Source organism: Ovis canadensis, chromosome 1 (assembly GCF_042477335.2).
Source record: "Ovis canadensis isolate MfBH-ARS-UI-01 breed Bighorn chromosome 1, ARS-UI_OviCan_v2, whole genome shotgun sequence".
Taxonomy (NCBI): Eukaryota; Metazoa; Chordata; class Mammalia; order Artiodactyla; family Bovidae; genus Ovis; species Ovis canadensis.
In genome coordinates, this window is record NC_091245.1 from 89705299 (window position 1) to 89729498 (window position 24200).

The following is a 24200-nucleotide window of genomic DNA, read 5'->3' on the forward strand; positions in this document are numbered from 1 at the left end:
GTGCTTATAGGGCTCCTCTGAGGGGCAACACTTGGCCATCTATGAAGTCATCCTATTCCTGGTTTTATTTTTCTTCACTTATCACTTTCTGAAATTTTTATCTGTTTGTTGTCTCTTCTCAACCATTAGAATGCAAGCTCCATAAAGGCCTTTCAGTTCAGTTCAGTTCAGTCGCTCAGTCGTGTCCAACTCTTTGCGACTCCATGAATCGCAGAACGCCCGGCCTCCCTGTCCATCACCAACTCCTCAAGTTCACTCAGACTCACGTTCATTGAGTCAGTGATGGCATCCAGCCATCTCATCCTCTGTCGTCCCCTTCTCCTCCTGCCCCCAATCCCTCCCAGCATCAGAGTCTTTTGTCAACTCTTGGCATGAGTTGGCCAAAGTACTGGAGTTTCAGCTTTAGCATCATTCCTTCCAAAGAAATCCCAGGGCTGATCTCCTTCAGAATGGACTGGTTGGATCTCCTTGCAGTCCAAGGGACTCTCAAGAGTCTTCTCCAACACCACAGTTCAAATGCATCAATTCTTCGGCGGTCAGCTTTCTTCACAGTCCAACTCTCATATCCATACATGACCACTGGAAAAACCATAGCCTTGACTAGACGGACCTTTGTTGGCAAAGTAATGTCTCTGCTTTTCAAGATGCTATCTAGGTTGGTCATAACTTTTCTTCCAAGATGTAAGCTTCTTTTAATTTACTTCCATTTTTCTCTGCGCCTAGGACACTGCCTGGCACCTACTAGATACTCAACTAGTACTTGTCAAATGGTCGTATTCCCTCCAAAATTCTTCTCCTCCTGAATCTTCGAACCATCTCTCATTTCATTTCCGGCCTCCCCACTCCGTCGCCCAGCCCAAGCTAAAAGCCGAATCTCCCCACTCCTCCCCCGCGGCGTTCTTAGCTCTTCCACCTCCTTCCTGCGCGGCCCCTTTAAGCGGACTCCGGAAAGCCGCGGGGAAGGCGGGGCCGAAATCTTGCCGACGCTGACTCGAAGGGGCGGGGCGGAACTTGGGGGCGGGGCCTGCGTGCTGCGTGCGTGCGCGCTCTGGAGGCTCCGCCGCCGCTGCTCTCGAGGCCGCTACCGCCGCCGTCGCCGCGTAGAGCCGGAGCAGGAGCCACGGCCGAGAGGAGGGAGGAGGAGGAGGAGGAGGTGGAGGAGGTGCCGGACCCGGGGGGGTGAGTGAGGGGCGGGGAGCCGGAGCCGGCCCCAGAGGGAGCGAGGGGCGCGGGTCGGACGAGTCCGGGCCGAGGCGGCTCCTGTCGCCGGTCAGTCCCCTGGCTCCCCCTTCCTCCTCCGTGTTCCCTCGGTGTCCGGGGCGGCGGCCCGGGGGCCTGGCCGGCGGGAGGGGCCAGGACTCGGGGAGGCCCGGCCGCCGCCACCGGGCCGGAGCCAACCACGCCCGCGGACCGAGCCGGTCGACTGTGGCTGGGCCTGCGGGAGAGGGACGGGAGGGGCCCGGGCCGGGTGTGGGAGAGAAAGAGGACATTGTGTCCCCCACCCTCCAACTCCCCGAGGTGTCATGGCACAAGCCCATTTCCCTCGCCATCTCCCCGGACACAGTGCCCTCTCCCCTAGCTGCCTGAGAGAGGTACTAGATTGGACATCGCTTCGTTTTTCTTCTTGCTTGTACCCTGCCTAGGGTCAGCTCTTCTTTCAAACCCAGTTCACCCTTTGAGGGGCACGCAAAGAAGAGAGTTGGAGGGTTGGGTGAATTTTCTGACCTCCCTTGACTGCTGGAGAAGTGTGGGTAGACGGGAGCGGTGCCCTTTCTGTGTTCACTTGTCAGGGTTCGGGATCTCGCATTTCTTCATTCCCCTAGTGCACAGAGCTGACATCTTTACACCCCACTCCACCTCTCAGCCCCTTTCCCGCCCTCTGTCCCCCACGTCTTCCGTAACATGCCATGTGTTCGCCTTTTCGGCGTTGCCTTTCTTGGGTCTCTGCTTCTTCCCTGAATTTTGTTAGGGAAGAGGTCACCGTGTGATTTTTGTCTTCTTCAGGCTGAGACTGGTAGGAGTGTCTTTTTGCCCCCTTGTTCAGGAAGTTAAGGACGGTGTCCTCAGCTGAATTGTGTAATTTACTGCTATGGGGAAAAGACGAGGGGAAGACATCAACTCACAGGGCTAAGAAGCAGAGTTTAGGGGACCTTTCGACCTCTTGGAAAAAGAACTAGCGTTCTGGAGTCATTCCGTTTGGGGGGAGAAGACCATTCTGTCACTGCTTTGAAGGAAGTGGGGTATAAAAAGAAAGGGAATAACAGGGCAGGAGGTTAACGGGTCACAGCCGTACAGGTGGCCACAGTTTTCTGTTTCCTGGGTTTGAGATGATTCTTTTTGTTTTTATCACAGTAAGAGTAAAGTATCAGCCCTAGGTTTTAACGTGAAGCTCCTACCTTCAAAAGAATGCTGAAGGGCAGTCTCAGAAGGGATGCTGCTGGAAACAGGATTTGGAAACTTTATTTTGGTTTCCTGTCACAGTGTGTGGGGGTGGGCACACGTGTGTGTAGTTTTTCTTCTCTTTTGATGTAACTGATATCTGTGGATATTTTGACATAATAAGCACTAAATCAGGCCCTGAGCTCCTTTCTGTCTGTATTATGATTTTCTGTACCACTTTCTGTTTGAAATTATATTTGTGTTCGCTGGATTTCTTTTTAGTCTGGTGTTTCAGTGAATCTTGTTTCCTATGTATTTTGAATTATGTACTACAAAATACAGTTAAGTGTAAGGTGTGCTCAAAATCACACCATGCCCGGCACATGGTAGGCACTTGGTATTTCTTGAATGAAATGTGTTATTGCAAAGATGTGTCTGGTTTTATATATTTTCTATCCTTTGAGAGGTAGCTCAAATTAGATTTCACTTCACTTCCAACATACAAAATACTGATTATTAACCTTTTCTGGGCCACTGACACCTTTGAGAATATAATGAAATGCACATATAGACTCTCTCCTCAGGAAAGAAGTAATAGACATTTAGGTACAGAATTTTACATCTTCAGGGACTCTCTGAAGCCAACCATGTGTGTTTGTCTTAAATGTAAACTCTGAGTATTATTCAGTTCTATATTAAAACTGTTCAGAAGGCTTTGTTCACCTTCTGTGTGACCTCAAGCATGTGTGTCTACCCTCACAGACTTATTTGGGTCTTTGGGAACAAAGATTTTAAGACTGATGTTATTAACAGTTTTATGGGAAAAGTTCTCATATTTCTAAACAGATGGCTTTGAGGGAGATAAGATTGTCATAGTCACTACTGACAGCTTAAAATCATAATCACAACTGACTTACATTTTTTGTTGTTTAACTCCTTAGCAATATGATCAGCACTTAAAAGTGTTCACAGATCATTTTTCCTATTCTCTTGCAAGTTTGTTTATATGCATGTTTTTTTGTGTAGTTAATAATTATTGTATCAGTATTCAGTATCTGTTTAACAAGTGCTTTTTAAATGCCTATTATGTGAATAAAACAAAGTCCTTGCTATCATGGAGTTCATACACTAAACAGGAGAGATGGGCCATAACCATATAAATACAGAATAAGTCAGATGGTAAGAAATACGCAGAGAGTAAAGTGGGGTTAGAGGATACAGAGAGTGGCAAGGAAGGGTAGCTAGGGAAGACATGATGCTGGAGTAGAGACCTGAAGAAAGTGAGGAATTCATGCTCTCTAGGGGAAGAAGATAACAGGCAGAGACCACTCAGTGTACTTGGCCTTTTGGAGAAGGCCAGTAAGCAGGAGGGAAAATGAGAGAACTTGAGATTAGAGAAGTGGCCGAGGCCACTGTAAAGCGTGTAGGCAATGGTCAGAACTTTGAATTTTACTTTGAATGAAATGGGAAACCACTGGAGGGTTTTGGGTAGAAGAGAGAACTCTTCTGACTAAAGTCTGTGGGAACTGTTCTGGCTGCTATGTGGAAGTTAACTTGGGGAAGGCAGCAGGGAGTGGCAGCAGGAAGACCAATTAGGAGGTTAATGTTCATTTTAAACCTTTTTGCATGGTTGCAAATTAGTCTGTCTACCTGCCCTTGGGCATATAGATACTTTCCTTTTCCCCTTATTGAAAATAACAATGAAATGAACACTTTTGTATGTTCAACAATTTTCTTTCTTTTTGAATATTTCCTTGGAATTTATTTCCAGAAGGACTACTAAATCAAAGTATATAAATATACTTGTCTTCTTGGTGTATCTATTAATTCCTTCAGAGAGTAGTTTGTGCTAAAGTGACAGCCACAGTTGTTGATCTGAAGTTTCATGCAGTGTCACTTGAGTGAATATTATTTAATACTTGAACAATTTGAATTATAAAAAGAGACCTTTTAGGTCATTAGGTTGAATTTTCCAGTAGCTAGCTCACATGAGTTCATAATGTTTGTTCAACTTTCTCTTTAACATTTTAATAACAGGGTGCTAATTGTTGGGGATAACAGTTGAATTAGACAGGGTCTCTGCCCTCAGGAAGTTTTATATTATGTAATAATTTGTGATCTCATAGTTAAATAACTTAAAATCTTGCCAGTGTTTACTGTTACTCAAGAACTTTGTTAGTATATGGTTGGTGATCTTTTATAAAGAATAGATATCCCAGTCAAGCACCTAATTTTTCATATTAATTCTTTTTTCTTATAAAAGGACTTTTCAATGGTATCAGCGATTAGTTTAATTTCTGTTTTGTATGTTTTTAGAATCTTAAATCTTTGATAGCCTCATGTTCGGAGAAGGAAATGGCAACCCACTCCAGTGTTCTTGCCTGGAGAATCCCAGGGACGGGGGAGCCTGGTGGGCTGCCGTCTCTGGGGTCGCACAGAGTCGGACACGACTGAAGCGACTTAGCAGCAGCAGCAGCCTCCTGTTTTGTTCTTTGCAGTAAATTATGCAACTAGCACTTAGTTGAGGACTCTCATAGTTGAATTTTTAAATTGTTGTAATTCTTTATAAGTTATTCAAAACACAGAGACTATTGTTTCTGTTAAGTCAATATTGCCTCTTTGAAATTTTATTTAGATTATGAGGAAGGATGATATCAGTCTGTTTTAATAGAATTATACCACTGTGATGGCATTGCTAAGCAATTCAGAAGTCTAAAAGGCTTGATTTGACATGAGCAGAAACTCCAGCATCTGTAAAGTGAGTGGGCTGAGCCAGTGGAGTTTACCTGCAAGCACCGAGCACTGTGTCTCACACATGCTAGGGACCTAGCAAATGTCCACGGAACCTCATATAACCTCTAAGCTCCCAGTTCTAAAATTCTCATTTTAGAAGGTCAATAAGAATATCTTGTATAAAGCATTTATATCTTAATGTTGTGGTGAGTTTAAAATTGTGAACATAAACTTACTTCCTCCTAATGTTCCTTCAAATTGAACTCATCAATTTTAAAAAGAGTTATGGCATATTGTCAAGTATTTTCTGCTCGTTCTGATGTCATATACTGCTATATGACTTAATGCCAAATTCGTATATTATGGAAATGATTACTGCTTAAAATAAAGATACTTAAACTTTCTTATGTTACTGAGACAGATGAAGGGTCCATTTTTTTCCCTTTTGTGTGTGTCTGAAATTTGGAGATTACAAATGGTAGTTTTTGTGCTTTTCACTTTCATACACAGAGAAAGTATTGGCCATTTTACATGTTGAATTTTTGTAATAGTGGCTATGAGTATGCAATGAAGGTTCACACATGCTCTCTCCAATCCCGTTTGCATTCAGTTTTGAGATGACTGATTAAGAGAGCAGTTTGTTTCAAAGTTAAAAGATCCAGATTAGTATTGAGCCTATAAACTTAGTTTGTCATAATGTCTGACCCATTAAGCAGTTCAGCAGAGAACTGTGCCTTGTTCTCATTTCCACTTGAAAATGGGCCTTGTAGAGGTAAAAGGTGCAGAGGAAATTGTGTATGATGGTTAAGGTGGAGTTGAGATAGTGTACTTTTGTTAAGCGGTCTAAAAACCATCCTTTTATTATAATTTTCAGAAGTACATGATATACACATGGAGGATTGAATATAGTCTATGAAATTATTTTCAATTGTTAGACTAATGGCTTTTTTTAAAGTTCTAATGACTTATTTAGGCTGTATAAATTTAGATTAGATAAATCTGGAAAAGAAGATTTCTTTGCATATCCAGTTTTTCCAGGGATAGAGATAGTTTCCTATCTCCACCCTATTTATTTAGTTCACATTGATAGAGAGTGGTTCAAAGTGTGGAATGGTAAAATTAACCAAATTTAGGATTAAATGCATAATTCTATGTCTGGTTTCAGAATATATTTAAATTAGGCTATACCTCATAAGGTTAGGAATGTACTAAACTACACATAACTGATAAAACACACTGTTGGATTAATTAAAACTTGAGATGACTTACTTTGAATTCACAAATACATACCTGTGCCTGTAACATGCATGGTTGTTTGCAGTGCTATGTTACACTCACTCAGAACTGTAGCTAGGTTATCAGTGACAAAAGTATATACTCACTCAGAACTGTAGCTTAGTTATCAGTGACAAAAGTATAAAGTTGAAGAGACACAAAGAACTGGGTACAACTGTTTCTTTGGACAAAGCCCAGATGCCACTTATATAGGATTCTAAGTTAGTAATAGTAGGAATTCTTATTGCAGACTGAACATTTCAGATCTGTCAAATGTGTGATCCAGAGAGTAAATTCATTCACTATTTTTCATGGTATTTTTAAATTCATAGGATCATTCTGTTCTAGACAAGTATTGTATAGAATATTAAGCAAGCAACCTTAACTTAATTATTTTAGCAGCTGACATTTAACACTAATCTTTGGGTTTTATGTAGTTTTCAGTGTCTATCCCAAATCATTGATGTCTTTTAAGCTACCTTTTAGATTTCATTGTGTAGTTGTGGAAATATTGCATAATTTCATTAATAGATTTCAGATTCAGTCATTGAACAGATGTTTCAGTGACCCAGTATTAAGCTGTTTGATGGAAACTGAGACATGGGGCTGTAGTTTCTACTCTAGTATTATAGTCTAGTAATGTATTTTGTTTGCCAGAACCTGACATATGTTTTATAAATAAATGTTGTGTTTTCATGATTGATTAAAAATAGAACAATACTCATTTTCTAAGTAAAATCTTTGTGATATTTTAATTCTCTTTCAGTTGTTAACAACTATTTCTGTGGTCTTATTTTCTAACAGCTTTTTAGTATTTGAGCAAACCAGTCTCCCATCGGTTAAACTATACAGTAAAATAAGAATTGCTTGTTCAACTGCCTATTTTACTTCTGTTGGTCTTTTTTTTCCCAAGTTGCTTTTCTGCATATATCCTACATTGTAGGTAAGTTTTTTCCTGGTTCAGCTAAGTTTTAATTCTAATGTTTAATGTGAGACGTTTGGGAGGTTTTTTTTTTTGTTTTTTGGAAGGACAGCTTAATATTTTTTCTACAATGATTAAAATCATCCTGTGCCACTGAAGTGAACTATCCACTAAAAGATAGTAGTCAAATGCATCAGTGTGCATTTTTAGTGATGTTGTTGGTAGTTTGCCAGATTTATTTTCAAGTTCCTCCCAGACCTAACTGTGATGTGCTTATAAGGCAACAACAGTATATTTAGTTAATTTGTGAAATGAGAATAGTTTTTCTGGTTTTTCCATTTTGCATGTTTTGAGTTAGGATTAATTGGACATTTATTATCCTCAATAGGCATACAATAAAACAGTTCATTTAACTGTGGTCTTTCTGCTGGAGTATTGGCTGACTTTTAGATAGCCTTGTGTGATTTCATGAGTACTACTGAGTTTTGGATGACATTCTTTACACAGTCTAAAAGTACAAGTAAGCCTAATAAAAGCTGGAAAGAAAACGAGTTTGATGCTTTCTTTGCAGTAGGAAGTGTAGTTTCTAGTCCAAGCAATATGCCCTTGTTTGTTTCAGGGGCATATTTCAGGGGTTATAACTGCTTAAACCTTTTTTTCTTGTTTAAGCTAATTCATGTTCATTGTGGTGGCAAATTTTGACAAGAGCGTAAATGTAAAGAAGAAATTGAAGATTACTCATTAACCTGTTGCCCAGAGATAATTTCTACAAACATTTCAATTTGGTTTTTTTGGTTCTTCTCCTTTCTTACTTCTTTTCAATTTTTAAAAAAAAAAAAAAAACCCTGAAATTATACTTCTGTAAATGTGGTTTTGATCCTGCTTTTATCTCTGAACAGGTTATTGTTCTCCTAGTGTGGGACTCTCAGGTTGATCCTTATAATACTACTATTTTAAATAACACTGAGATACACATTTTTGTACATTTATACTTGATTGCATCTCTCTCTCTCTCTTTTTTTTTTAATTTTCCTTTAGGGTAGATTCCCAGAAGTGGAATAACTGGATCAAAGGGTGGTTACCCTGTGTATGAATGTGTGTCTCACTGCACCTTCAATGGCATTGAGTAGGTCAGTTTTTACAACCTTTGCCAATTTGTTAGATACCAATTACAGTTCTTGGGGGGTGATCACAAAATCCTCATATTATTAATAATCTGTAAAAACATCAAAGGGTATGATTATTAATTTGCAGTCATCTTTGAAAAAGTTGCTTAGAATGAATTTCTTTGAAAATATTTTAGTAAAAGTAATCTTTGTGACAAAAAAGATGTTTCTTGACATTACAATTTCAGTATTGTTCTTCTCTTGAAAAGAAATAGTATTTAATCTTCTCCCTTTACTAAAATAACAAACATGAGAAGGCTTATTTTATAGTAAGTAGAAATATGTAAAACTAAATTATTTTAGATAGAGAGGGATAGTCACATGATTCAGACTTTAAAAAACCCTCAAACTACGCAACTTAGTGTTTAGAGCAATAGCTGTAGAGTTAAGCAGCCTGTATTGAAATCCTTGCTTTGCCACTTATTCAGTGTATGATTTGAGGCAACTTACTGAGTATACAGTTTGAGGATATCTACTAAATATATAGTTTGATGGTTTTGAGCTTTGGGTTTCTCATCTGTAAAAGGAGAATAATAATACCTACTTTATAGGATTGTTGAGAGGATTAGAAATACTGTTTAAGACTGCTGAGCGCATAGTAGGCATTTAATAAAAGCTGCCAGTTGTTGGGTTTGAAAATTTGGCAGGGTGGGCAGGAGGAGAAGGGGACGACAGAGAATGAGATGGCTGGATGGCATCACTGACTTGATGGACGTGAATCTGAGTGAACTCCGAGAGTTGGTGATGGACAGGGAGGCCTGGTGTGCTGCGATTCATGGGGTTGTAAAGAGTCGGACACGACTGAGCGACTGAACTGAACTGAACTTGCTGGATGGGGCAGAACATATCTTTTGTATGTCCTTATTTACATAAATGAATGCAGAGATGCGAAGGGGCCTTGAGCAGTGGCAGCTGAGAGGGAGTGCAGGGCATTCTTTGTGCGGTAGGAATGACATGAGCCAAGATAGAAGGTTCAGGGCAAGTTGGAGGACAGAAGATTGATTTGACAGAAGCCTGGGCCTGTGTAATTAGAAAATAATGGCAGTAAGGGCATAAAGATTGATCAGGACTATGGAAGTCATTGAGTGCTAGGTTGAGAAGTATAGGCTTTATGCGGGAGCACAGGAAGTTTTGATATGAGGAATAAGATCCTATCAGAGCATTCATCTTTTGAAAATGAATCTAGATGCAGAGTACAGAATGAATTGAGGAAGAAAGAGACTGAAGACAGGGAGACTGGTTTAAACACACAGGAGCATTTAATCTCCTTTTACTAAAATAAACATGAGAGGTAAGCCAAGATCTTGAGAGTTTAACAGAAAACAAGAGGAAAGGTTAGGGGGGCGTTGCTGGGAATCAACCATTGTGAAGATCTCTAGATCTTCAGAGATACCCAGTTTAGAGATGAAATTCAAAAGAAAGAATCTGAGTCTAATGAATAGGCTACATAGAGTTAGGTGTGTAACCTTTGAGAGAAAATAGGACTCTTTGGTTGTACACTGTGTTTGTTGCTGAGTTTTTAATTAGTTTGATTGGTTTGATTGGTAAAAGATTCCTGTTTTTTATCAGTAAAAAGCGTATGTTTATGCTATTTCTTTGACAAATATATAGTCTACAGAAATTTACTTATCTAGCATTTTGAGTTCGTAGCTAACAGAGAATCCTCACTTTTAGACATATTTCTGGAGAAGGCGATGGCACCCCACTCCAGTACTCTTACCTGGAAAATCCCATGGACGGAGGAGCCTGGTGGGCTGTAGTCCAGAGGGTCGCGAAGAGTCGGACATGACTGAGCGACTTCACTTTCACTTTTCACTTTCATGCATTGCAGAAGGAAATGGCAAGCCACTCCAGTGTTCTTGCCTGGAGAATCCCAGGGTCGGGGGAGCCTGGTGGGCTACCGTCTATGGGGTCGCACAGAGTCGGACACAGCTGATGCGACTTAGCAGCAGCAGCAGCAGCTGGAGGTATTATCTTAAAATAGGGCTTCCATGGTGGCTCAGATGATAAAGAGTCTGCCTGCAGTGTGGGAAATCCGGGTTTGATTCCTGGGTTGGGAAGATCCTCTGGAGAAGGAAATGGCAACCCACTCCAGTATTATTATTGCCTGGAGAATTCCATGGACAGAGGAGCCTGGCAGGTTACATACAGTCTGTAGGGTTGCAAAGAGTATGACACAATTAAGCAGCTTGACTTTCTTTCTATCTTAAAATACTTAACTGTAAGGTAAAATTCTCCTATATGTGGTTTTCCAGCTTTCATGAATGTAAATGGACTTTAGAAACATCAGTTTTGAGAGCAGAAGTGATGAAAAGTGAAGTATAGCTTCTTAAGCAGCTTATAATGTTGAAGACAGTGAAATATGGAACAGCAAAAAATAGGAAATTAAGTACATGATCTTTAGAAAAAATAACGCTTTCAGTACTTCTTAATTTCTTAATTAAAAAAAAAAAGAGCAAATGCTGTTCTTAGTCATTCTGGTACCTGCTTCTAGCTCTGTGCTAGCTGTGCTTTCCACTTGGTTGAATACTATGTAAGCAAGTTAGCCTAAAGATTGATATTAATATTTCTTTTTGACTGAGAGGTAAACTCACATGAGCTGTGAATTATCTGCTTATTGTCTCCTTTTATATTACCTTTTATATAAAAGAAGCAACCTCCAATTTTAAAAAAGTAAATACAGGCTTGTGTTACATTCAGGGTGTTTGCATTTTTTAAACCATTGAATTTTATACCTTTTCATAATGTTTCTTTTAGTTTCCAAATATTTTCTAAACTCAGAAATAAAGTCGTTATTATTTTTATTCACATCTCTCCACTTTACAAGTATCCTTGAAAATATTTTTAAATTAATAAGCAAATGTAGCATATAGTATTGGGGATTTTATGTTTGCTTGTTTGTTTGTTTTCCACAAACACTTTTTTTTCTCATATAAGCCCAGATCTGGTGAACTGTGTGATTATTTCTTTTACTAGAGACCTCAGATAGTCAAAGCAGGGATTTAATGTCTCAAGCTATAAGATTCCAGTTGATTCTGTTTTGAGTTGATTTGAAGATATTCATGTTTGTCAACCAAAATCAGAACTACAGTGATTTTCCTCGGACTGATCACTCCTTTCCTTCCTTCCTTCTCTCCTGTCATAGCTAAGAACAGGATCTTCCCTGATTTGGGCCATGCTGACGCTGTCACTGTGATGTCAGCTATGGCTTCCCAGTCTGTACTTCTTACATTCTTAGAAGCATTCTTGTTTCTTGGCAGGAAAAATGTTATTATATTGAGTGGCTAGCAGCTCATGGTATATTATTATAAGAAAAGTCAGTTTTAAATGTCAGACTGCAATAAAGCTAAAATTAAAAAAAGAAAATTTACTCAGTTTTTGCATGAGGTGACCTATGAGGTTTGTGAAACATGAATAGATTTGCATATTTTTCTATCCCAAAGGATTGTCATAAAAGAAAATAAAGCCCACTGGTTGAATAGCTTATTGCGTATATTTCTTAACTCTTTTTTTAAATCAAAAGAACATTATTTCTTATTCCTTTTGAATAAGTTTTAAATGCTAAATAAGTTCTTAACAAAGAAATCATAGACCTTCCCCAGAATAATCTTAAACACTTTGGCTGGTTAGCCAACAAATATTTATTGAGTGATTATTGGTTACCTGGTACTGTTTTAGGAACTGGAGATAGGGCAATGAGTAGACTGCTTTTGTGGAATTCTTTATACCAGTGGCGTTTGGTGGTTTTGGAGAGAAACAGTAAATAAATAAGTGAACAGATAATTTAAGAGGTCACAGATGCTATGAAGAAGCCATAACAAGAAGAAATGATAGTGATGGAAGGGTTTAGATTGAGTGCTGAGGAAAAAATTCCCTGATGATATTTATTCTGACACCTCAGTCGCAAAAAGCCAGACATGTTATGATCTGCAAGAAAAGTTAACCAGACAAGAGGGCCAGTTGGTATAAAAGCCCTAAAGTAGGAAGCAGCTAGTCATGGCTGAGAAGTGGTAAGCTGAGGGGAGACGGCTAGCTGAAGTTGGCAAGGGGCAGATCACATAAGGCTTTGGTGAAGCGTTTGGATTTTGCTTTTATGAAAGCAACGGAAGTACACAGGATAGCACTACCTACCTTTATAGATAAATATGTACAACTTTTGATGTTGAAGATAGTGTTACTAATGAATCTGGCTTGAAACAAATCTGCAGGGTAACCAGTATTTTTCCAGATGTAGAAAATCACTAACTTATACATAAATTGTGTTTTCCCCAGGGGTCTGCAGAAATAGGAATGGATTCTTTTTAATGCTGCAAAAAGCCTAGTATTTGCTCTCAATAGACTTACACAGGTGCAATACTATGTATCTTTGGCCAGTAATTATATTAACTCAAATCTTTGGGACTAATTGCCACACTATCCTTACCATGCATTGTGGTGATTTGCAGGCTGTTAATGAAATGAAACATTGTGCTTATGCCTCAGGAACCCAGCACTGAGTTTCATTACTTTTTATGTCTTTGACAGTTTGAGAGTTCTTGTTAGCCATTATATATCTGGTTAATAAAATATCAGTGCATTTGATAGACAAAACTCTTTGAAGACCTGGAATCTGTGGAGAATAAAAGATTTTTCATAGTTAGTTAGGTTGAGAGCTACTGTTAAATGTCCCAATTTCTAGAGAGACTTAGAAGGAAAAGGGAACTTTTTTTTTTGAAGGTAAAGCCCTTAATCCCATTTCATCTGTATATCAAATCTGTGAAATAAATATTGTTCATTTTTTGAGGATGATGAAACCCAAAGTAATTATATATATGAAAATGTACAAACTCTGTTTAAAATTTTTATTTATTTGTCTTTGGCTGCACTGGGTCTTCATTGCTGCATGCTGGCTTTCTCCAGTTGCGGCAAGTGGGAGCTACTCTCCTTTGGGGTGCTCAGGCTTCTCGTTGGGGTGGCTTCTCTTGTTGCAGAGCACGGGCTCTAGGTGTTCAGGCTTCAGTTGTGGCATGCAGGCTCAGTATCTGTGGCTTGTCGGCTCTAGAGTGTGGGCTCAGTAGTTGTGCATGGGCTTAGTTGCTCCACAGCACGTGGAATCTTCCCAGACCAGAGATCGCACCCATGTCCCATGCACTTGAAGGTGGATTCTTATCCACTGTGCCACCACAGAAGTCCCACAGACTCTTAATTGTAGAGGTTAATGTTGACAGCAAACTTTGAGAAGAAAGGATTACAGCAGTACAAAGCACAAAATGAGAGGCCAGTAAATATTTGTGTCTTTCATGCACATGTGAATCAATGAGTAGGCGAACGACAGAAGACTGCCTCTCCCTCTAATCTTCAGCGCAGCACACTCTTTCTTCTAGATGAGTCTAGAAAACTCTTCAAAAATAACTGAATTCACCTATGTTTTTCCTCTGCAAAACTCACTTCCCCATGAGGCTTAAATTACTTAAAATAAATCACACATTAAAAATTCTGAGAGAAATAAAGACCAGAAACCCAGAAAGTGTAATTTTCACTAAGATTCTTACTACTTGAGTAGTCCCTAATGTTTTCAGCTTAAAGGAAATTTGCTCAAATTTTTCCATTCGTATTCAGGATATCATCTTCTTTTGGTTCTGTTTGCATCACTTAAATTTTAACTGTTTAAAAGTTTAGCTTTTTGAAATGAACAACAGTAATCAAACTGTTTATGCAGCCAACATGTGTTGTCCATCTAATCTCTGTTTCATTGTGGGGGAAGTATGTGTGTATTTCTGTCTTCTACTAGTATATCATTGGAGAAGGAAATGGCAACCCACTCTAGTGTTCTTGCCTGGAAAATCCCATGGACAGAGGAGCCTGGTGGGCTACAGTCCATGGGGTCTGAAAGAGTCGGACACGACTGAGCGACTAAACCACCACCACCACTAGTATATCATAGTGTGTGATTTGTTCAAAAATATGATCCAGTATTTTGGGGGCATTTATGGTTAGTAGGGTTAAAAAAATTACATAATGGGACTTTTTTCTCCAACTGATATTAATACTCAGGCAGAACAGCAGTATGAGATCTAACCTTTCAAATAAATTAATATCGTATTAATTAAGTGTAGAGTACCTTTAAATGATCTCACACGCTAGTAAAGTAATGCTCAAAATTCTCGAAGCCAGGCTTCAACAGTACGTGAACCATGAACTTCCAGATGTTCCAGCTAGATTTAGAAAAGGCAGAAGAACCAGAGTTCAAATTGCCAAAATGCATTGGATCATTGAAAAAGCAAGAGAGTTCCAGAAAGACATCTACGTCTGCTTTATTGACTATGCCAAAGCCTTTGACTGTGTGGATCACAACAAACTGGAAAATTCTCGAGAGATGGGAATACCAGACCACCTGACCTGCCTCTTGAGAAAGCTGTATGCAGGGCAGGAAACAACAGTTAGAACTGGACATGGAACCACAGAGTTCCAAATCAAAAAAGGAGTACATCAAGGCTGTATATTGTCACCCTGCTTATTTAACTTCTATGCAGAGTACATCATGAGAAACACTGGGATGGGTGAAGCACAAGCTGGAATCAAGATTGCTGGGAGAAATATCAATAACCTCAGATATGCAGATGACACCACCCTTGTGGCAGAAAGCGAAGAAGAACTAAAGAGCCTCTTAATGAAAGTAAAAGAGGAGAGTGAAAAAGTTGGCGTAAAACTCAACATTCAGAACACTAAGATCATGGCACCTGGTCCCATCACTTCATGGCAAATAGATGGGGAAACAATGAAAACAGTGAGAGACTTTATTTTCTTGGGCTCCAAATCACTGCAGATGGTGACTATAACCATGAAATTCAAAGACACTTGCTTCTTGGAAGAAAAGTTATCTCGACAGCATATTAAAAAGCAGAGACATTACTTTGCTAGCAGAGGTCCATCTAATCAAAGCTATGGTTTTTCCTGTGGTCATGTATGGATGTGAGAGTTGGACTAGAAAGAAAGCTGAGCACCAAAGAATTGATGCTTTTGAACTGTGGTGTTGGAGAAGACTCTTGAGAGTCCCTTGGACAGCAAGGAGATCCAACCAGTCCATCCTATCCTAAAGGAAATCAGTCCTGAATATTCATTGGAAGGACTGATGCAGAGGCTGAAGCTCCAATACTTTGGCCACCTGATGTGAAGAACTGACTCATTGGCAAAGACCCTGATGCTGGGAAGGATTGAAGGCGGGAGGAGAAGGGGATGACAGAGGATGAGATGGTTGGATGGCATCACCGACTCAATGGACATGAGTTTGAGTAAACACCGGGAGTTGGTGATGGACAGGGACGCCTGGCGTGCTGCAGTCCGTAGGGTCACAAAGAGTCAGACACACCTGAGCGACTAAACTGAGCTAAAGTGAACATTTAAATGAGTTCTTAATTGGAATGGATACTTAAGAGATGAAAATAGTTGCTGCTAATTGAGAGTTTGAAAGAAACTATTTTAGTGGAGGGTTGCGAAAGGGAAAGAATTCTAATACAGGATTTTCTGTAAGGGAATGGATAACACATGGAAGTTGTTTTGCTGGACTGTGGAAAAGAAATTTATTTTCACCTAAAGAGAAAAGAAAGGAAATTGATGAAATGAGGGCTGTTCGGAGATAAATTAACATTGAAGGGTAGAAAGAACACTTCAGGTTAGATATGGTGGCCTAGAGGGACCTTCTGAGAGGTTATGACGAATCTCACCATTTGTGGCAGTATCACTACTTTGTGCAGGATGGGATCTGTCTTGTTGGTTTGGGTCTGAAGTACAATAAACCTGGACAGAGTGAAGAGCCTTGTTTTTGTGAAGAATGGGACATATTTTTAAATTTGTTTCTAGTAGTTTGAGACTAAGGTTATAATATGACAGGTCTATAAAAGATAACTTTATGTGATATTTTGGTTCTTGGTGTCCTCAGAGTGCTCTTTTTGTTTTTTAGGGGTTTGGGGGCTAGATTTCTGTATAAGTTTTCAGCTGCTCTACTGTTACATTCTGCTGCTCTTTATTTTAATCATATAATCAAGTTTAGTAATGACATGGGTAACCCCTTGGCCTGAAATTTTCACGCTTCAGAAAATTGTTTTGCATATAAAGTACAAGCAACAATTTGCCCTGTTGATGTGTATATCTAAAAGTTGGTATACTTGAAACTTTTATATATTGCTTAAGAATATTAGATTATTTAAGAAAAACCATGGACAAGTGAGCTTGAGGGTGAATCTTATGTCTCAGACTCCCCTTTATTTGTTAAGATCTTCAGATACTAGGTTATTTCGATGATGTTTCTTTTATATCCATATGACAGATCTGGAACTTAAGTAACTCGTAACTGGAGAAATACTTCAGTTCAGTTCAGTCGCTCAGTCATGCCCGACTCTTTACGATCCCATGAATCACAGCACGCCAGGCCTCCCTGTCTATCACCAACTCCCGGAGTTCACTCAGACTCACGTCCATCGAGTCAGTGATGCCATCCAGCCATCTCATCCTCTGTCGTCCCCTTCTCCTCCTGCCCCCAGTCCCTCCCAGCATCAGAGTCTTTTCCAAGGAGTCAACTCTTCACATGAGGTGGCCAAAGTATTGGACATCAGTATCTTCAACATCAGTCTTTCCAATATATACTCTTTAAAAGAAAAGTTCCCGTGCCTTTTGAATATGGAGTTTCACACCTGGGATGAACTTTGTGAAACATTCTTTTGAATTTTAAATAAATGGTAACTTCTTACTGCTATTTAAATATCATGGTTTTTACGTGGAAAAAGTGACAGCCTTATAGTTTAAGTACCAACCAAAATCTGCAGTTGAAGCCATTGCTAGGAGGGTGTTAGGTGATGAAGTCATCTGTCATTCCTGCTTTGCTTTAGACTTGCACTGCTGTCATCGGGAGGACAAGCTTGCGAGTGTGCCACCAGTAGTGCCGTCTGCTTGTGTTGCCTGTAAGCAGTAGGCCGTAAGCATCGGATGTAAAGAATCATTGCTTTGTGGTGTTCCAGGCTGGCTCTGTTTAGGTTCAGCTGGACTGGGCTGAGCTTGTGCCTACATGGGTTGTCACATTTTTGATCTTTGGCAACCATAACATTTCCATAACTATGTGTGGAATACATAATATATGTATGTATTAATGCCTTCTGTGTGTTGGTGTGCTGAAGATGGACAAGTGAGGTTTTTTAGTAATGCAGAGGGTGCCTATTTAATGAGTAAAAATTTTTAAATGATTGTTTTTTTGAAGTATTCAAGTACTTGAAAAAGAGAGATGACTCTATATGAAGGACCAACTGTCCCCCCTCCACCTTGTGGTTAATTTTCACAATATAAGAAACTTTTTTTTTTTCAATCCTATAAGCCAGTGTTTTATAGAAAGTCAGTCATATAATGTGCTTCCCAGGTGGTCTGGTGGTAAAGAATCTGCCGATGCAGGAGACGTGGGTTCAGTCTCTCAGTCAGGAAGATCCCCTGGAGTAGGAAATGGCAACCCATTCCAGTATTCTTGCCTGGAAAATTCCATAGACAGAGGAGCCTGGCAGGCTACAGTCCATGGGCTGGGAGAGTCAGATGCTCCTGAACGCCCATGTACATGCACACACACAGAGTCACATAGCATTTGTCCACACCATTTAAAAAAAGACACTTTTGTTAAGAGAGAAAAAGTTGATTAACAGTGTTTATATAGTACGATTTCAGTTCTTATGTTTACAGGTTCCTATTGATATGTAGAATGTAGGTGAAAAGGAAACCTCAAAAGGACCAAAGTTATGAAGTTGGAATTATAGGTGATTTTTATTTTTCTTTTTAATTTTTAATTTTATTTCCTGAATTTTATACACTGTTCATATATTTTATAATTGGGTTCTAAGGTGAGTTCATTATAGAATATGAAATTGAATTTAATAAAGCTTTTAAAAATGAAGGTTCTTTGGGGATAAAATGAGTTAAAGGCTTTACAAATGAATTAAACAAATGTATTCCTGAGATGGAATTATGCGTAATGATAAAGTTTGTACTTTAAGGCAAATTTAAGTTCATTTTCTTGGTGTAGTGAGTGAGAAAAGAGGGAAAAGTACTGTACTATTGTATAACTTGGGAAAACTTTTGATGCTTCTCACTCAGGTTTACCTTAGTTACATTCATTTGTATACCGTTTTATAGATGATTGTTAATCACAAGGTATAAGCTTATTTATATAAATGATATGCCACCTCTCACTTTGAATATTTGGTCATTTGATACTGCATTTGTGGTTAGGAGGCAAACAGTCCATGGAAGTTTATATGTTAGTATCTACTAGCTGTTACTTCATTTCTTTATTTCTCGGTTGTTTTCATCTGTAGAATGGAAAAAGAGCAGTACCTATTTCTTAGACATGTTTAAAGGTTAAATAAGTATGCCTGGCATACAGAAAGCTCTTAAATATTGCTGCCGTCATTATTACTACCACCAAAAGTTGGCATTGATGTCTGTAAGAAATTGGAGACAGTTGCTAGGGAATGAAGTAGTATCTTAATCCTTTTGTGCCTATTTTGACTAACCAGTATATTCTTCTTTAGTTAAGTGGGACTATTGCCTGTACAGTTAGGTGAAGTGAAGTGAAGTCGCTCAGTTGTGTCCAACTCTTTGCGACCCCATAGACTGTAGCCTATCAGGCTCCACCGTCCATGGGATTTTCCAGGTAAGAGTGCTGGAGTGAGTTGCCATTTCCTTCTCCAGGGAATCTTCCCAACCCAGGAATCGAACCCGAGTCTCCCGCATTGTGGGCAGATGCTTTACCGTCTGAGCCACCAGGGAATACATTATTTATATACACAGTAAATCTTGGCATATGTGGTTTCACATTTTAAACCCAGAGTATCTAGCGGGAGATTTTTAATTTGGGGTAGGCAAAATTTTGAATTCTGTATATTTCAAGGCTGACATGCCAAACACAATATTAACTAAAGAGAATTGAGTGTAGCTGACAGCATCCTAGTTATTATTACCCAGCAGTGATTTTTCTTTTCTACCTGTTTACTAAACTTGTGTTTCTTTGTGAATGATACTGCCCTGCCTGAGAAGGCCAGTAGTTAATGCTGGGTTTTGCAGATTTTGCAGTCCACAGGTTGCAAAGAGTTGGGCACGACTGAGTGACTTCACTTTGCAGATTTAACTGAAATGACTATTTCAGTAGCAAAATTTATGAATTTTGCTTATTTTTTTTTAATATTCCTCACAATGCCTTGTACCCAGTGGAGATAATGGATAATAGGATATATGTCTGTCTGGATTTCATATTTCCATAGAGTGGTATGATGATAGAATTGTGCTTCATTTAATAAAAGCTACTAGCCTCATCCCTAGAAATGTTGATTTTATTATCATATCTGCAGTATGGTCAAGGAACCTTGTGATCCCAGATGATTCTGATGCAATACTCTTTCAATTTCTTTTTCTCTTATAATTTCTTTTTTTAGGTCTAGCTTTTAAAAGAGTTAATTATCCTTGATTTCACTGATTTTTCATTGCTGCGCGTGGGTTTTCTCTAGTAGTTACAGCAAGCAGAAGCTACTCTCTGCTGTTGTGGCTCAGGCGTCTCGTTCCAGTGGCTTCTCTTGTTGCTGAGCACCGGCTCTCGGGTGCTCAGGCTTCAGGGGTTGCGGCTCCCAGGCTCTCGAGCACAGGCTCAATAGTTGTGGCCTAAGGGCTTAGTCGGTGGCTCGGATGGTAAAGAATCTGCCTGCGATACAGAAGACTGGTTCAGTCCCTGGGTGGAGAAGATCCTCTGGAGAAGGGCATTGGCTACCCACTTCAGTATTCTTCCCTGGAGAATTCCATAGACAGAGGAACCTGGCAGGTACAGTCCATGGGATTGCAAAGTGGAAAAAAGTGAAAGTTGCTCAGTCCTGTTCGACTCTTTACCACCATGTGGACTGTAGGTCCATGGAATTCTCCAGGCCAGAATACTGGACTGGGTAGCCTTTCCCTTCTCCAGGGGATCTTCCCCACCTAGGAATTGAACTGGGGTCTCCTGTGTTACAGGCGGATTCTTTACCAGCAGAGTTTTCATGGGGTTGCAGAGAGTCCCACACAGCTGAGCAGCTAACACTTCCACTTCCACTTTCTTTCACGGGCTTTAGTTGCTCTGCCACATGTGGCACCTTCCCAGAGCAGGAATCAAACCCATGTCTCCTGCACTGGCAGGCGGATTCTTAACCACTGGACCACTAAGGAAGTCCCTCTGTGTTTTTATTTTAACATTGTGTGTTTAGAACTCTGTACTGTATTTTTGAAACTTTAAGACTATAGGAATAAACTTTATATTTACTAACAAAACTTAATGTTAACTTTTCATAGTATGTTCCTTTTCAGTAGTTCAGTCAGTGTACATATATTACTTATTCAGACTCAAGTAATACCTAGTTCATTGTAGAAAAAAGTGAGCGTACCGATGAGATAGTTTCTTAGCCTTTCTTATCATTATCACTTGCTTCCCTCAGTCTAGTCTTTATATGTTTTTTCCTAATTGTTCCCCTCATGAAATTTTAATACCATGGGTATTCTGTATATTTGTTTATTTACTGTATGTTAATCTTTTTCTTTATACACTAAAAGGTAAAGATTTTTTTACTCCCTTTAGGAGTGATATTGCCCTTGTTGGAATGAGTGCAATAAGCTAAAAGGAAAATCACCCTTCATTTACCTCCCACCCTGTTAATGTTTACTAACATCTTGCCCAGTGGTTTTCAGTACATAACCTTTTTTCCTTCAGAAAATGAAATCAGATGCATAATAGTTCATGCTCCTTTTAAAAAGTATATTGTGACATTTTTGTCAAGATGAATATATTTTAGTATTTATTGGATAAATAATAACAATAGATAGTAAATACTCTGTTATGTGAATTTGCCATCATTTAAAAATCTTATTCCCTATAGCTTTCAATATTTTATAATAAAAACTTTTTTGAATATCATTGTAGTTGAATTTCTCCAGGCATTCTTACTTATTTCCCTAGGATGAATTCCAAGAAATAGAATTATTTTATTCTGTATATCTTAATATTTTTGATATGTATAACTTAATGAAAGTTCCTTTCTCTAAGGACAACCACTAGTAATATGAATATTTATCCAGCTTTTTCCTGTATATATTCTAACATAAATAGTTTATAAACTTGTATCTATGTATCTTTTGAAAAAGATTAATAGGCTGAACTTTAACTGTGGCAAGTTGCTTTTTCTTTTTTGTCCAAGGCATTTTGGTCATCTTTTCAGATGACTCTTGTAATTTATCTCATTTCTTTTTGGAGTATTTACTGAATTACTGTACACATTTATCCATTCTTCTGTTGAAGGGCCTTTTGTTTCCTGTTTTTTGTGTGTGTGATTGTTTCTGGCATACGTATTTGTTTGCTTGTGTTTTTCTGTTTCATAAATTCCCATTTATGGTGGAATTGCTGGGTCATTTAAGAATTGAAATGGCATTATATGCTTGAGTCTCTCTAGGCTTTCTCTTTTTCATCTTTTATTTACCTACTCTGATGTTGGCACTAGATTTTCAGTACTACACTTTATAGTGTTGTGCTCTCATGTCTGGAAATCCTAAAGGTTTCTTTAATAGGCAGATGTGCTTTTGTATATTTTTCAGATTCTGAGTTACTGTTTTAAGTTTGGCTAAGTTTTCCTTTTTTTTTTTTTTTTAAGAAGACAAGTAAATGTATTTTAACTAGAATAATACAAATTTTTGAGGACTCACATATTTAGGCTTGAGAACTTTCAGTGCCTGGCAATAATTCAGAATTCTGAAAGCACCTCTGAGTTGCACAGTGGACGAACAGGTTGTCATGCTGTGAGCTCTGTGGAAATACTTGGAACCACAGCATTCCTGTCCAGCATTTATTTTAATCTTTGGTTTATTGATTGAAATATCTTGGATATGTACTCTCTTTGTTATCTAACTTTTATTCCTTTTAAAAGGACATATAATATCTCTCTTTCTACATTTTTGGTAATGCCCTTATTTTAAGTATCTCATAATATATGCTGTTTCTGCTTACATTTTTTCAGAAGTTTAGTTTCCTAAAGTTCAAAATACATGAGAATAGATCCATTAAACATTGTGAAAGAATTACACTTTGGTTTTCAAAGTAGAAATGTTTTTAGGCTTTTAAGACATTTTTTTCTGAGATAGTTTCTCATTTAAATTTAACTGCTCACACCATTACCCAAATCTTTAAATGTTGTTTCTGACCCTACTTACTGACTGTAACCTAACTTTTTTCTTAAGACGTACTTTTGTTTTTTTCTTTTTTTTCCCCGCTCTGGGCGTACCACATGGCTTGTGAACTCCATGCCCAGGGAACTCATGCCCTCAGCAGTGAAAGTGTGGGGTTCTAACCACTGGACTGCCAGGGAACTCCCTAAGACATTTTTGAGCGAGGCTTTAAAACACTCTTAATGTTCTGGAAGACTTAGTTTACCTCTGTCAAGAAGAATCTCTTCTGAGAGTACCATGTTCACCACTAGATTAAAAGTGAATGATAATGAATAGAATACATGATATTCAGTATTGGCCCCCTGATGTGAAGAGTTGGCTTTTTGGAAAAGACCCTGATGCTGGGAAAGATTGAGGACAGGAGGAGAAGGGGACGGCAGAGGATGAGATGGTTGGATGGCATCACTGACTCGATGGACATGAGTTTGAGCAAACTCTGGGAGATAATGAAGGACAGGGAAGCCTGACGTACTGCAGCCGATGGGATCACGAAGAGTCGGACATGACTGAGCAACTGAACAACAAATGATATTCGGTACCTAGGCGATTCAGAGAGGACTGTTTTCTAAGAGTTGGAGTTAAGTTCTTACCACAGCTAGCTTAAGCTCATTACAAAGGCCTTGCTTTGGGTCATGGTTCTAGCCAAATGAAAACCAACCATGTTCTTTCATGGTCTGGTTTTTCTTGCCAGTTATGTTTCAGTGGTTCTAGCCAAATGAAAACCAACCATGTTCCTTCATGGTCTGGTTTTTCTTGCCAGTTATGTTTCAGTGTGTGTGCGTGCTGAGTCGCTTCAGTTGTGTCCAACTCTTTGCTACCCCGTGGACTGTAGTCCACCAGGCTCCTCTGTCCATGAGATTCTCCAGGCAAGAATGCTGGAGTAAGTTGCTGTGCCTTCCTCCAGGGGATCTTCCCGACCCAGGGATGGAACCCACGTCACTTACGTCTACCTGCATTGGCAAGCAGATTCTTTACCAATAGACATCTCAGATGTGGTTTTATCTGTTGAGGCTTACTTAGCATTTAACCAGGTTTGAGGTTTTATTCTTTAGTGTAAACTTAAACACTGTGTGAATGTACATGAAGCTGGGTCTTTTACTGAGAATCACAGTAGCAAACAAATGACAAGATGTGCTTGAACATTAACTCACTATGACTTTAGACCTTTGGCCAAGCCTGTGTGATTGCTTGGATGTTGTCTTACTACCCGTATTGCCTACTTTGTTTCTGAAGCCATATTACAAACTTGAGATTCATTTAAATGAATAGTGCATTTAAAGGGGAGATTTGATTTTAACTGTAATGTGAGATCATTATAAATGATTATAAAAATTAGAATGTGTAATAGATATTTGTGTTTGTAAAACGCTGAAGCATTTCCATTTTACTGTTGCTTTTTGCAGTTCTGTTTCTGTGTTGCCTTTTGCTGTGCTGGGTCTCTGTTGCGCATGGGCTTTTCTCCAGTGTGGTGAGCAGGGGCT

The 24200-nt window shown here is 39.1% G+C and overlaps 1 protein-coding gene across 28 annotated transcripts in view; it reads left to right on the top strand.

Annotated features, from left to right (window-relative positions):
• The first annotated feature begins 965 nt into the window (after nucleotides 1-965).
• RAP1A (RAP1A, member of RAS oncogene family) overlaps nucleotides 966-24200 on the top strand; it is a 77484-nt gene continuing 54249 nt past the window's right edge. For 2 of the 28 annotated variants that reach the window (XM_069600314.1, XM_069600348.1), the window contains exon 1: nucleotides 1007-1162. The gene's annotated coding sequence lies outside the window, so the exon portion shown is untranslated. Of the gene's footprint in view, nucleotides 1593-1883; nucleotides 2015-7191; nucleotides 7331-8347; nucleotides 8440-24200 lie in introns of those variants that run through there. The other 26 variants (XM_069600402.1, XM_069600359.1, XM_069600245.1 and 23 more) reach the window with 26 other exon arrangements.